Source organism: Mus pahari, chromosome 8 (genome assembly GCF_900095145.1).
Source record: "Mus pahari chromosome 8, PAHARI_EIJ_v1.1, whole genome shotgun sequence".
Taxonomy (NCBI): domain Eukaryota; kingdom Metazoa; phylum Chordata; class Mammalia; order Rodentia; family Muridae; genus Mus; species Mus pahari.
The window spans coordinates 81,381,920-81,395,909 of record NC_034597.1 but is presented as its reverse complement, the minus strand read 5'-3'; positions in this window follow the sequence as shown (position 1 = coordinate 81,395,909).

Genomic DNA, 13,990 nt, shown 5'->3' with positions numbered 1-13,990 from the left:
CCATGGCTTCTGCATCAGCTCCTGCTTGAATTCCAGTCCTGCATCCTTTGGTGATCAAAAGCACTATGAAATGTAATCCAAATAAACCCTTTCCTCCCCAACTTGCTTCTTAGTCATGATGCTTGTGCAGGAATAGAAACCCTGACTAAGACACAAGAGAACACAGGTAAACACAAAGAAGTGCTTAAAGAGAAAACACAAAAAATCCCTTAAAGAATTACAAGAAAGCACAACCAAAACGTGAAGGAACTGAATAAAACCATCCAGGATCTAAAAATGGAAATAGAAACAATAAAGAAATCACAAAGGGAGACAACACTGGAGATAGAAAACCTAGGAAAGATCAGGAGTCATAGATGTAAATATTACCAACAGAATACAAGACATGGAAGAGAGAATCTCAGGTGCAGAAGATTCCATAGAAAACCTGGACACGATGATCAAAAAAATGCCAAACACAAAAATATCCTAACTCAAAACATCCAGGAAATTCAGGACACAATGAGAAGACCAAACCTAAGGATAATAGGTACAGATGAGAATGAAGATTTTTCAACTTAAAGGGCCAGTAAATATCTTCAACAAAATTATAGGAAAAAACTTCCCTAACCTAAAGAAAGACATGCACATAATCATACAACAAGCCTACAGAATTTATTTTATACTCCAAATAGATTGGACTAGAAAAGAAATTCCTCCCATCACATAATAGTCAAAACACTAAATGCACAAAACAAAGAAAGAATTTTCAAAGTAGTAAGGGAAAAATGTCAAGTAACATGTAAAGGCAGATCTAAGAGAATTTCACCATACTTCTCACCAAAGATCCTGAAAGCTAGAAGATCCATTGCAGATCTCATATGGACTCTAAGATAACTCAAATGCCAGTCCAGACTACTATACCCAGCAAGACTCTCAATTACCATAGATGACAAAACCAAGATATTCCATGACAAAGCCAAATTTACACGATATTTTTCCACAAATCCAGCCCTCCAAAGATAGTAAATGGAAAACACCAACACATGGAGGGGAAACTACACCCTAGAAAAAGCAAGAAAGTAATCTTCTTTCAACCAGCCAAAAAGAAGATAGACACAGAAACATAAAAATAACATCAAAAATAACATGAAGCAACAATCACTATTCCTCAATATCTCTTTATGTCAATGGACTCAGTTTCTCAATAAAAAGACGTAGACTAACAGACTGGCTATATAAACAGGACACAGAGTTTTGCTGCAGACAGGGAATGTACCCCTGTGTCAAAGACAAACACTATCATCTCAAAGTAAAGGGCTAGAAAACAATTTTTTAAGTAAATGTTCCCAAGAAACAAGCTGGAGTAGCCATTCTAATATCAGATAAAATCAACTTTCAACCAAAAGTCATCAAAAGTAATAAGGAAGTACACTTTATACTCACCAAAGGAAAAATCTCCCAAGAAGAACTCTGAATTCTCAACATCTATGTTCCAAATGCAAAGGCATCCACATTCCTAAAAGAAACTTTACTAAAGCTCAAATCACACAATGCATAACACACAATAAAAGTGGGAGACTTCACTCCCCACTCTCATCAATAGACAGATCATAAAAACACAAACTAAAGAAAGATACAGTGAAACAACAGAAGTTATGAACCAAATGGATTTAACAGATATCTTTAGAATATTTTATCCTAAATCAAAAGAATATACCTTCTTTTCAGCACCTCATGGTGCCTTCTCCAAAACTGACCATTTAATTTGTCAAAAATCAGACCTCAACAGTCATAAGAAGATTGAAATAATCCCATGCCTCCTATGAGATCACTAAGTATTAAGACTGGTATTCAATAGCAACAAAAACACCAGAAATCCCACATATACATGGAAAGTGAACAATTTTCTACTCAATGATAACTTGGTCAAGGACATAATAAAGAAATTAAAGACTTTTTAGAATTTAATGAAAATGAAGATACAACATAACCAAACTTATCGGACACAATGACAGCAGTACAAATAGGAAAACTATAGCTTTGAGTGCCCTCCAAGAGAAACTGGAGAGAGTATATACTAGCAGAATAACAGCATACCAGAAAGCTCTAGAACAAAAGGAAGCAAATAAACATAGAGGTGTAGATGACAGGAATAAAATCAAAGTCAAGGCTGAAATCAACCAAATAGAAACAAAAAGAACTATAAAAAGAATCAACAAAACCAGGAGATGATCCTTTGAGAAAATCAACAAAATAGATAAACCCTTAACCAAACTATCCAGAGGGAGCAGACACAGTATCTAAATTAATAAAATCAGAAATGAAAAGGGAGACATAACAATGGAAACCAAGAAAATTTAAAAAATAATCAGCTCCTACTGCAAAAGACTATTCACAACCAAATTGGAAAATCTGCACAAAATGGACAATTTTCTAGATAGATACCAGGTGCCAAAGTGAAATCTGGATCAGATAAACCATCTAAACAGTCCCAAAACCCCTAAAGAAATAGAAGCGGTCATTAAGTCTCCCAACCAAAAGAAGTCAAAGACCAGATGGCTTTAGTGCAGAATTCTATCAGACCTTCAAATAAGATCTAATACCAATACTGTTCAAACTAATTCATAACACAGAAACAGAAGGAACACTACCTAATTCATTCTATGAAGCCATAGTTAAGCTGATACCAAAACCACACAAAGACCCAACAAAGAAACAGAACTTCAGGCCAATTTCTCTTATGAATATCAATGCAAATATACTCAATGAAATTCTCACAAACCAATTCCGAGAATACATCAAAATTATCATTCTCCACAATCAAATAGGCTTCACCCCAGTGATGCAGTGATGGATCAATATATGGAAATCCATGGACATAATCCACAACATAACCACAGCGCAAAAAAACCAAACCAAACCAAAAAAAAAAAAAAAAAAAAAAAAAAAAAAAAACCACACTCACACACACAAAACAAGACACATAATCATTTCATTGGATACTGAAAAAGCATTTAACAAAATTCAACATCCCTTCATGTTAAATGACTTGGAAATATCTAAAATTCAAGGCCAAGGCCTAAATATAGTAAAAGCAATATACAGCAAACCAATAGCCATCATCAAACTAAATGGAGAGAAACTTGAAGCAATCGCACAAAAATCAGGGACTAGACAAGGCTGCCCTCTCTCTCCCTGTCTATTCAATAGCTATAGCAATTAGACAAAAGAACATCAAAGAGATACATATTGGAAAAGAAGAAGTCAAAATATCACTGTTTGCAGATGATATGATAGTATACTTAAGCGACCCCAAAAATTCCATCAGGGAACACCTAAGCCTGATAAACAACTTCAGCAAACTTGTTGGATATGAAATTAACTCAAATAAATCAGTAGCCTTCCTTTATACTAATGATAAGCAGACTGAAAAAGAAATCCGGGGAACAACTCCCTTCACTATATCCAAAATTAATATAAACTATCTTGGGCTAACTCTAACCAAAAAAGAGAAATGTCTGTATGACAATAACTTCAAGTCTCTCAAGAAATGAAAGAAGTCCCCAAAAGATGTAAAGATCTCCTATGCTCATGGATTAGCAGGATTAATATAGTAAAAATGGCCATCTTGCCAAAAGCAATCTATAGATTCAATGCAATCCCCATCAAAATTCCAACTCAACTCTTCATATAGTTAGAAAAAGCAAGTCTCAAATTCATTTGGAATAACAACAACAAAAAAACAAAAACAAAAACAAACAAACAAACAAAAAACCAGGAGAGTGAAAAATATTCTCAACAATAGAAGAACTTCTGGGGGAATCACCATCCCTGACCACAAGTTGTACCACAGCACAATTGTAATAAAAACTGTATGCTATTGTTACAGTGACAGGCTGGTCGACCAATGGAATAGAATTGAAGACCCAGAAATGTACCCACAAAACTATGGACATTGATATTTGACAAAGGGGCTATAACCATCCAGTTGAAAAAAGACATCATTTTCAACAAATGGTGCTCGTTTAACTGGTGGTGAACACGTAGAAGAATGCAAATTGATCCATTCTTCTCTCCCTGTACAAAGCTCAAATCCAAGTGGATCAAGAGCCTCCACATAAAACCAGATACAATGAATCTAATAGAAGAGAAAATGGACAAAAGCCTTGATCACATGGGCACAAGGGAAGTTCCCTAATAGAACACAAGTGGCTTATACTATAAGATCAAGAATTGACAAATGGGGCCTCATAATATTGCAAAGCTTCTGTAAGGCAAAGGACACTGTCAATAAGACAAAATAGCAACCCACAGATTGGGAAAAGATAATTACCAATCCTACATCTGGTCGTGGGCTAATATCCAATATATACAAAGAACTCAGCAAGTTCTGCTACAGAGAACCAAATAACCCTATTAAAAATGGGGAACAGAGCTAAACAGAGAATTCTCAACTGAGGAAACTCGAAGTTCTGAGAAACAACTAATGAAATGTTCAACACCCTTAGTGATCAGGGAAATGCAAATCAAAACAACTCTGAGATTCCACCTCACACCAGTCAGAATGGCTAAGATAAAAATCTCAGGTGACAGCAGATGCTGGTGAGGATGTGGAGAAAGAGGAACACTCCTCCATTGTTGGTGGAATTGCAATCTGGTACAACCACTCTGGAAATCAGTCAGGTAGTCCTCAGAAAATTATACATAGTATTACCTAAGGACCCAGCTATACCACTCCTGGGCATAAATCCAGAAAATGCTCCAACATGTGTGTAATAAGGACATATACTCTACTATGTTCATAGCAGACATACTTATAATAGCCAGAATCCGGAAACAACCTAGATGTCCCGCAATAGTAGAATGGACACACAAAATGTGATACATTTACACAATGTAATACTACTCAGCTATTAAAAAAAACAAGGAATTCAAGAATTCTCAGGCAAAAAATGGATGGAACTTGAGAATATTATCCTGAGTGAGGTGACTCAGTCACAAAAGAATAAATAAGGAATATACTCACTGATAAGTGGATATTAGCCCAAAAGTTCAGAATACCCAAGATTTAATTCACAGGCCATATGAAGCCTCACAAGAAGGAAGACCAAAATGTGGATGCTTCAGTGCTTTTTAGAAGGGTGAAGAAAATATTCATAGGAGGAAATATGGAGACAAAGGTTGAAGCAGAGACTGAAGGAAAGGCCATAAAGAAGCTGCCCCATTTGGGGATCCATCCTATATACAGCCACCAAACTTGGACATTATTGTGGATGCTGGAAAGTGCTTTTTTGTTGGAAGCCTGATTTGGTTGTCTCCTAAAAGAATTTGCCAGAACCTGACATCCAGAGGCAGAAGTTTGCAGCCAACCATTGGACTGAGTTCAGGGGTCCCCGATGGAGGAGTTGGAGCTGATGGGTTTTCAGCACTAATGGAAGAAACAACAGTGTCAGCAGACCAGACCCCTGGAGCTCCTGGGGACTGGACCAACAACCAAAGAGTACATATGGAGTACTGGCCACATATGAGGTAGAAGATGGCCTTGTTGGACATCAGTGGAAGGAGAGGCCCTTGGCCCTCAGGGTGTTCAATACCCTAGTGTATGGGAATGCCATGGTGGGAGGACAGGAATGGGTGGGTAGGGGCACACCCACATAGAGGCAGTTGAGGGGGATGAAGTAGGGGGTTTCCAAAGGGCAGACCTGGAAAGGGGAATTTTTTTTGAAATGTAATTAAATAAAATATCCAATCAGAAAAAAAAGAAAGAAAGAAAACATTAAAATTGATAAGTGTCTTTGCCAGATATACTGGACAGTCTCTAACCTCAAACACAAGGTCCTTGGCAGCTAATCTTAATCTCCTGGCAACAGATGAATTCAATCATTTTGAAGCTGAGTTTTGCCTTAGTAAAGATCTATAGATCTATATAGTAATATATGGATATTTCATTACAGAAATGTAAATTAAGATCCCAAAACACTACCTCTTTTTAGCCATTCCAATGATAGTAATAAATAAAAATTCAATAGCATCATTCTTTCATTATTGCATGGTGTAAATGCTAGCCTTAGATATTTAGTAATTGCCTGGACTTTGGAAAAACATTTTTATTCAGGTTATAAATATAAGAAATACATCTGCCAAAATTGCTTTCAGATACCACTAGTTTTGATATTATCTTAATCAAACTTTTATTAATTATCATCCATGTATTTGGATAAGGGCTGTGCTTTAAACAATACTAAGTAAAATTCCGGTTTTAAGAAACTCCATATGACATAACCAGAAAGCCTGTGGACATGCCTTCCTTTCAGATTCTACAATGGAAGGTGGGACACAATCCTGCATTTTTTGTTCTGTTTTCGCATACATATTGTGGCTGCTGAGCAACTTGTCTGTACACACACACACACACACACACACACACACACACACCACACCACACCAATGACAAAGTTTATTTAAAAATTACCCAGAAATCCAGAAATGCAAGTTTGCATATGGGAAACAGGGCTCCTTGATTGATCTTTTGCCAAGAGCTTGCCAGTCAGAGATTGAGCACATGAAAACACTCACCCAGGAAGCCTACTGACATGTGTCCCTTCTCAGATGCACAATTTCATCGTTTATGTACTTTTGAATTCCTTTTCTGCATCTGTTTTTCCTGAAGGAGTTTCTGTACTCTACTTAATCTGTTTCTATCAGTGTGATGTTCTTACTTGTGAGTTCACTACAATAATGTGATATTAGTAAACATTTTTTATTAAATATTTTCTTCATTTACATTTCAAATGCTATCCCTAAAGTCCCCTATAGCCTTCCCCCCGCTCTGCTCCCCAACTAACCCACTCCTGCTTCCTAGCCCTGGCATTCCCCTGTACTGGGGCATATGATCTTTGCAAGACCAAGTGCCTCTCCTCCCATTGATAGCTAACTTGACTATCTCCTGCTGAATATGCAATTAGAGACACAGTTCTGGGGGGTACTGGTTAGTTCATATTGTGGATCCTCTTATAGGGTTGCAGACCCCTTTAGCTCCTTGGTTACTTTCTCTAGTTCCTTCATTAGGGGCCCTGTGTTCCATCCAATAAACATTTTAAATTAAATAAAAATTCTGTAGTTTGAAGTACTTTCTTGCTAGAGACATTTGATAACGTTTTAGTTTAGTTGACATGTTAGTTTTCTACTGCTAAAAAAAAGTGATCATAAAAATTTGGTTATATTACATAATCTGAACAATATAAATTCTTGGTGGTTTAATGTATGGTAAAAATTATTTTGTGGAAAGTATAAGTCTTTAATTCATAAAAAATAATGCCTCTAACTCAGGAAAGAGATCATGTGTAAATTATGCATGCTATTTTTCTTTTTTAATCTAAAGTTTTGGGTAGTATCTCCTGTGATAGTGTTGAACTTACAGAAACAACATATTCAGTCAGGAATATGAGGGAGATTTCTTGCAACAAACAGTTACTCAAAAGATAAGAGCAGCTCCCCAGGCTCTAGCCATGGGGAATCATTTCAAGCTAACACCTATTCAATGTTTATCAAAAGCTTCGTTCAGAGATACAATATTTGTAGAGTATTGCCTGAAGGATATAAAAATCCATGGTCTCCCCTGACTTCTATGAAATATACCTTCAGGTTTTCCCTCCTTTTCAGACTGCTGGATAATACTTTTCCCATAGTGGATGCTCTTTAGACAAGTGAATTTTTCATGAAAAGTTGTCAATCCATGTAGGGACCCTTTCTGAATGGTATACATCTGAAGGATAGAATGTCAACATTAATTGTACTAGCATTATTTCCCGGTTTTTTAATGGTTAATTTTATTATCTTGAGTAACTTTAGAAATCTTATATGACATGAAAATAAAAATGACACCTAACAGAAGGAACTATAAGAAAGTAATCAAACTAATTAATCATTTGAAGAAATCAGAAAATATAATTTTGATAAACACACTTCACGGTGTTTTCTAGAAAATCCTTACATAAATACTTCTAAGCTTACCGTGAATTAGCATTTAAAAGTGCAAAAATAAGGGGCTGGTGAGATGGCTTAGTGGGTAAGAGCACCCAATTGCTCTTCCGAAGGTCCGGAGTTCAAATCCCAGCAACCACATGGTGGCTTATAACCATCCGTAACAAGATCTGACGCCCTCTTCTGGAGTGTCTGAAGACAGTTACAGGGTACTTACATATAATAAATAAATAAATAAATAAATAAATCTTTTTAAAAAGTGTAAAAATAAAATATGATTTTTTTTATTGTTTTACTTAGCATTCTACTGGTATACCTTTTTCTTTTCTATTGAAAATAGATATTTTTATAGAATACATTCTGATTATTTTCCCCTTACAATTGTTTCAATAAAATTTACTTAAAAATTAATTTTATTTTATGTGTATGAGTGTTATGCCTTCAAGTATTCTTCTGTGCCATGTGAAGGCAATGCTCAATGGGAACAGAACAGATCATCCAGTCTCCTGGTTCTGAAATTGAAGAACATTGTGAGAAGCAGTTGGGATAGTAGAAACTGAAACTGAGTCCTTAGCCGGCCGTGGTTGCCCACACCTTTAATGCCAGCCCTTGGGAAGCAGAGGCACGCAGATTTCTGAGTTCAAGGCCAGCCTGGTCTACAGAGTGAGTTCCAGGACAGACAGGGCTATACAGAGAAACCCTGTCTCGAAAAACAAAACAAAACAAAACAAAACAAAACAAAACAAAACAAAACAAAACCAAAACAAAAAGAAAAGAAAAGAAAAGAAAAAAGAAACTGAGTCCTTGAAAAGATAAAAGTAGGACCCCAGGATTGGAACTGCTTAACCAGCTTTTTAGATCATTTAAGAAAAAAATTAAAATATTTAATGACATACCTCTTAACAAATAAACATTTTACTTTTTCCTAAAATATTGTAATTGTATCCTTTTAATTATTTATTCTTTAAAAAATGATTATGTATTTTGTTTATATTTTTTCCCTTTCTCAACTCTTCATAGAGTGTCTCAACTTCCTCGTGGGGTTTCTCTTTCTTAAATAAAAACAAAATAATGAAGTGCAAAAACACAAAAAGAAAAACAAAACAAAAAATGAATAGAAAAAAATGAAAAAAAAAAAAAAAGAGTCAGGGAGAAGTGAGCAAGTGAGAGGGATCAAGGCCACCAAAGAAGACACAAAAAGTGGATTAACCTGGGGTTGCCATCCCACAAATCTGACCCTGATTTCTTCCTGTCTGAAGGAGCCCACAGGGATAAAAATGGAGAAGGGAATGATAGAAAGTTCAGTGACAGTTCCAAACTGGGATCCAGCTCAAGGGGGTGCCCCGGGTCTGAGATTTACTGATGCTGTGGTGTGCTTACAGACAGGAACCTAGCACGGCTGTCCTCTGAGAGGGCCAATGAGTAGCTGAAAGAGTCAGATGTACATACTACCACCCAACCAGGGGGCAGAAGCCAGGAGATCCCTGTGGTTGAATTGGGAAAAAGCTGGAAGAAGCTGAGGAGGAGGAGGAGGAAGATAGTCCTATGGGAAGACCAGCAGTCTCAATTAACCTGGACCTCCAAGATCTCTCAGACACTGAAATAACAACCAGGCAGCAGACACTAGCTTTTTGAGGCTCTGTCACATATCCAGCAGAGGACTGCCTGGTCTGGACACAGTCAGAGAAGATGCACCTAACCCTCTAGAGACTCGAGGTCCCAGGGAATGGGAAGGTCTGGTGGGGTAGATAGGTGCGGACATCCTCTTGGAGACTGGGGTTAGTGGTAGGTAGAAGTGGAAGTATGGAATGGGGAGCAGTCACTGTCAGTGTGCGAGCAGGCCAGGTGGGGGATAAAGACTGGACTGTGAAAATGATTAAAGAATAAAAATAAATAAATAAAAAACACTAACTTACATTTTTAGTTTTTCTTTGAATATGTGACTTTTTTTTTTTTAATATTTATGAGCAAGGTTACTTACCTCTTTCTAGTAAGTAAATCACATCAAACCAAGTCTTCCAAAATACAACTTTCTAAGACTAGACAAATAGGGAGATTGTATGGAGAAGTTATATTAATATTTTAAAGCATCGTATACATTCTCACTTCACAGGGATACCATTGGTAAAATTAATTAATTAAATTAAAATTCTTAGAAAGTCCCATAGATATTCAAACAATCATATTAACTGTAGTTTTACCTATTTGCTTATTCTTTTGTTACTCCTTAAAGGATAAATTTTCAAAATACTTTAATCTCATAAAAAGATAAAAGATAAGAAGGGGTCTGTTTCTGTGGTAGTTCAAGAGTGGGAGCAGGTGTCTCTCTGACACTTTTTCTGGCTCTTCAGAATATTGGGTTGCCCTTTCCAGTCTTGATATTTGATACGAGAGCATCACCTTGTCATATTGTATCTTGTTTGTGCTGTTTGCTTGTTGTGTCTTGAACAGAAATTACTACCTACACCCCCAATAACATTTTGTACCATTGTTTAATATTAGATTTTAATGATATGAATTCAATATAAAAATAGAATATTTGGTAAGTCTCTCCAATAATAAATATATTAATTTGGTTACAGTCATGATTCTGGAGTTATAACTGCTTTATACCACAGACAAAATATATGCAACAATTTTTATCGTTGGGCATATATGCCGGTTTTATGAGTGATACAATGTACTATCACTGGGTATGGCCTATTTTGGGACTTATCTCCTAATAAATTATGACAAAAGTAAACAAAAGGGGTCTACATAGTTGGATGTATAAAGTAGTAAAATTAAGAAGAAAAATCATTAAATATAACAGAAAGATAAGATGTGGAGAGGATATTCACATAATGTCAGGAGTTAAAGAGTTCTCAAGAAACTGTGATGAACTTGACTATCCCATCACTCTGTTAATATAGAAGATATTTTCTGTCCCTGGACTGAACTAAAGTTGAAGTTCTTTTCATCTACAATTGAAAAGAGATTCAAATAATTGAGATTATATTTATTTAAAGAACACTCTAATGTTACATGTGTGTGATTAATTTTCCTTCTCTGATAATCAGAGAAGTTAATGGAAGGAATTCTGTCAAAAGTGAATGTTCATAATGAAAAAAAATCACTAAATTACAGTATTCTGATTGAGATAATAGAAAGTACATTGGGTATTAATCAAGTATAAATAATTTTACCTTCTTATTAAATTTTTAAGTTGATAAGAACACTTAAAATTATTCATTTCTTTTTTACTAGGAAAAAATATTTTAAGGAATTATAATTAAATTGGCAACTTTAAGCTGTCATACTTAATAACTTGGGTAATTTAGAAACTTCTTGGTAACCCTTTCTTTCTGTCAAAATTGCATGATCAGTTGCCAGTATGCTTCTTAAAATAATAAAATATATATGGAGTAATATTTAAGTATCTGTGTCTACTAGAGAGAATTGCCTTCTGGTGTCATGCAGTATTAAAAGTTTCTAACAAATTATAATGGATGTAAGCTAATAGAATATCATGTATAATGAGGGGTTTCAAAAATCATGTAACTGTGCTTGTTAATGGTATAAAATGAAGACAATAGAGAAGTAACAAAAATACTAGGTTTAATAATTCTTAATGTATGAAAGTTGTTAATTTTTTTTGAAAATGTTTTCCTCAGGGACACTTTAAAGTCATGAATAACTTTCTGAAAATAACTTCAGGTACACAGTATACCATATTACTAATCATAAATTCTATAGTGTACATAGACATCTATATAATTTAATATGTAGACGACCATAAACCTAGTTTAGTTTCATCAAATGTTTGAAACCTTTCAACATTGTCCTCACAAAGTAAAACAGTCTAATTCATTTAAGTTCTAATTGCTTAAATTAGTAAGGAATATACTTGACAAATAATAAAATAGCATACTTTATAACTGGAAACAAATCCAAAATTTCTTGATATATTCTCAAGGAAAACCTTGAAAATAATATAATAAATGTTTTGTGTAATGCTCAAGAGACTTCACACTTATCTACCATTGTATATATTAACAGTTTTGTGCTAGCAGAATATTCTTTTAAGCAGTGACATTGCTAGAAAATGATTAGAAATTTGCCCAGAAAAATTAAAAGTAGTACTACCATGCAATTCAGTTTTCTTTTGGGGTTACATAATTAAAAGTATTAATACTTGGGTCTCAAAGGAAATCTCGGTTTACCTTTCATTACATCATAATTTCAATGGTCAGTCCATGGTAATCTATGGATGGGTATACTCTAAATGACACTTGACCTAGAAAACAATTAATTAATTGTAGTACAGATATGCAATGGAATAAAAAAAGAAAACTGTGCATTTGATCTATTGGATGACATTCAGAATATAAGTTATAAATTATGCTAAAAATATTCAGGTGTTAGGATCAAGTCTTTGAGTTACATTGAGAATCAGTTCTCTATTATTGAAGAAACTTTTAAATTTCTTTTAATTTGCCTGATACTTCTAAAATATTTGTGGAAGTCATTTGTATTGATATTATTTATTCTATAAAAGTCAAGGAAATGGTTAAAGAAACAAAAAAGTCAAACATTACAGTAGATGTAGATAATAAGAATCTTTCACAATATTCCAAGGGGCATGGTAAAAATACTGAAATCCTCCAACACTAACGTGGAGAATCCTAATCCAAAAAAAAAAAAAAGCCTTATTTACAATGTAATGTGTGCTTCCAGTCTGAGAGTGTAATTTGTTGCTACACTGAATGAATACAAGTGTTACTACTTGTTAGTATTTCTTGTGGAAATGTTGCTCAGCCTTTTTATATATCTAATGTATCTCAGCAGTTTTATCATACTAAATGATCTATACCAGTTTTATGTCAGCCCAAATAAATAAGTCCCACTTTGAATATAGAACACGATTTGTATTTTCAAAGATCTTTAAGAATAGTGCATTTGATGTCACGACATATATGGAGATTATGTGCAAATAATCAGGATGACTTCGTGTTAATGCATAGAATATCTTGTATATACAAGACAGAATAAGTATTTATGAAGCCAGAAAAAAATCTTAAAAACCCAAAGTTTGATTAATGGAAAATACATCATTTTCACTGTTTATGACAGTATAAGAAAAATGAAAACAGAACATAAACATATTAGTAAATCATTTGCTTTTCCAAAAGACCATTTGACAAGCAGAAAGGTACGTGCCAGTATTCCTGTGTTGGTATACCAATCAAACAGTACTTATTGAGAAAAAATCATTTAGTTTAACCCTAAATGTGCTTTTACACTTTCAGATTTTTTACTTAAAGGGAAAAGAACTAAGACATATGATTAACAGCTGATCCATGTTGTTGAATTGGGGAAGGCTGAAAGAAACTGAGGAGGAGGGTTTGTTGGAGGAGCAGCAGTCTCAATTAATCTGGACCCCCAAGATCTCTCAAACACTGGACCACCAAACAGGCAGCATACACCAGTTGGTATGAGGCTCCCAACACACATACAGTAGAGGGCTTTCATGTCTGTATTCATTCAGAGATGAAGCACCTAGGCCTCAAGAGACTGGAGGGCCCAGGGAGTTTAGAGGTCAGGTGCGATCAGGGGGTGGGAGCATCTATATGGAGATGGGGTGGGCCATGAGGAGGACTGGGATGTGGAACAGTTGGATTATGGATGGGGAAATTTCTGTTTGGTGCCACACAGTAATTTGAATGATAGTCTTGACTACATTCAGAGATCCTATATCAATATAGCATCACCAACATAAAACCTGAATGTTTTTGTTACATACAGATGGAAAATAGGTAAAATGCATATCAAGATTCTGGTCTGTGGCTTAAAAAAGAATAATAAAAATAAACAATTCCCAATTGACAATAGCTCTTCATCTACAATGGGTTCCGTAATTTTTCTCCCAAATGACCTCTCATGGTCTTACCCAAACACATGTACAGAAGAGCAACACTAACGGAACTTTGTAATCTCTCTCTCTCTCTCTCTCTCTCTCTCTCTCTCTCTCTCTCTCTCTCTCTCT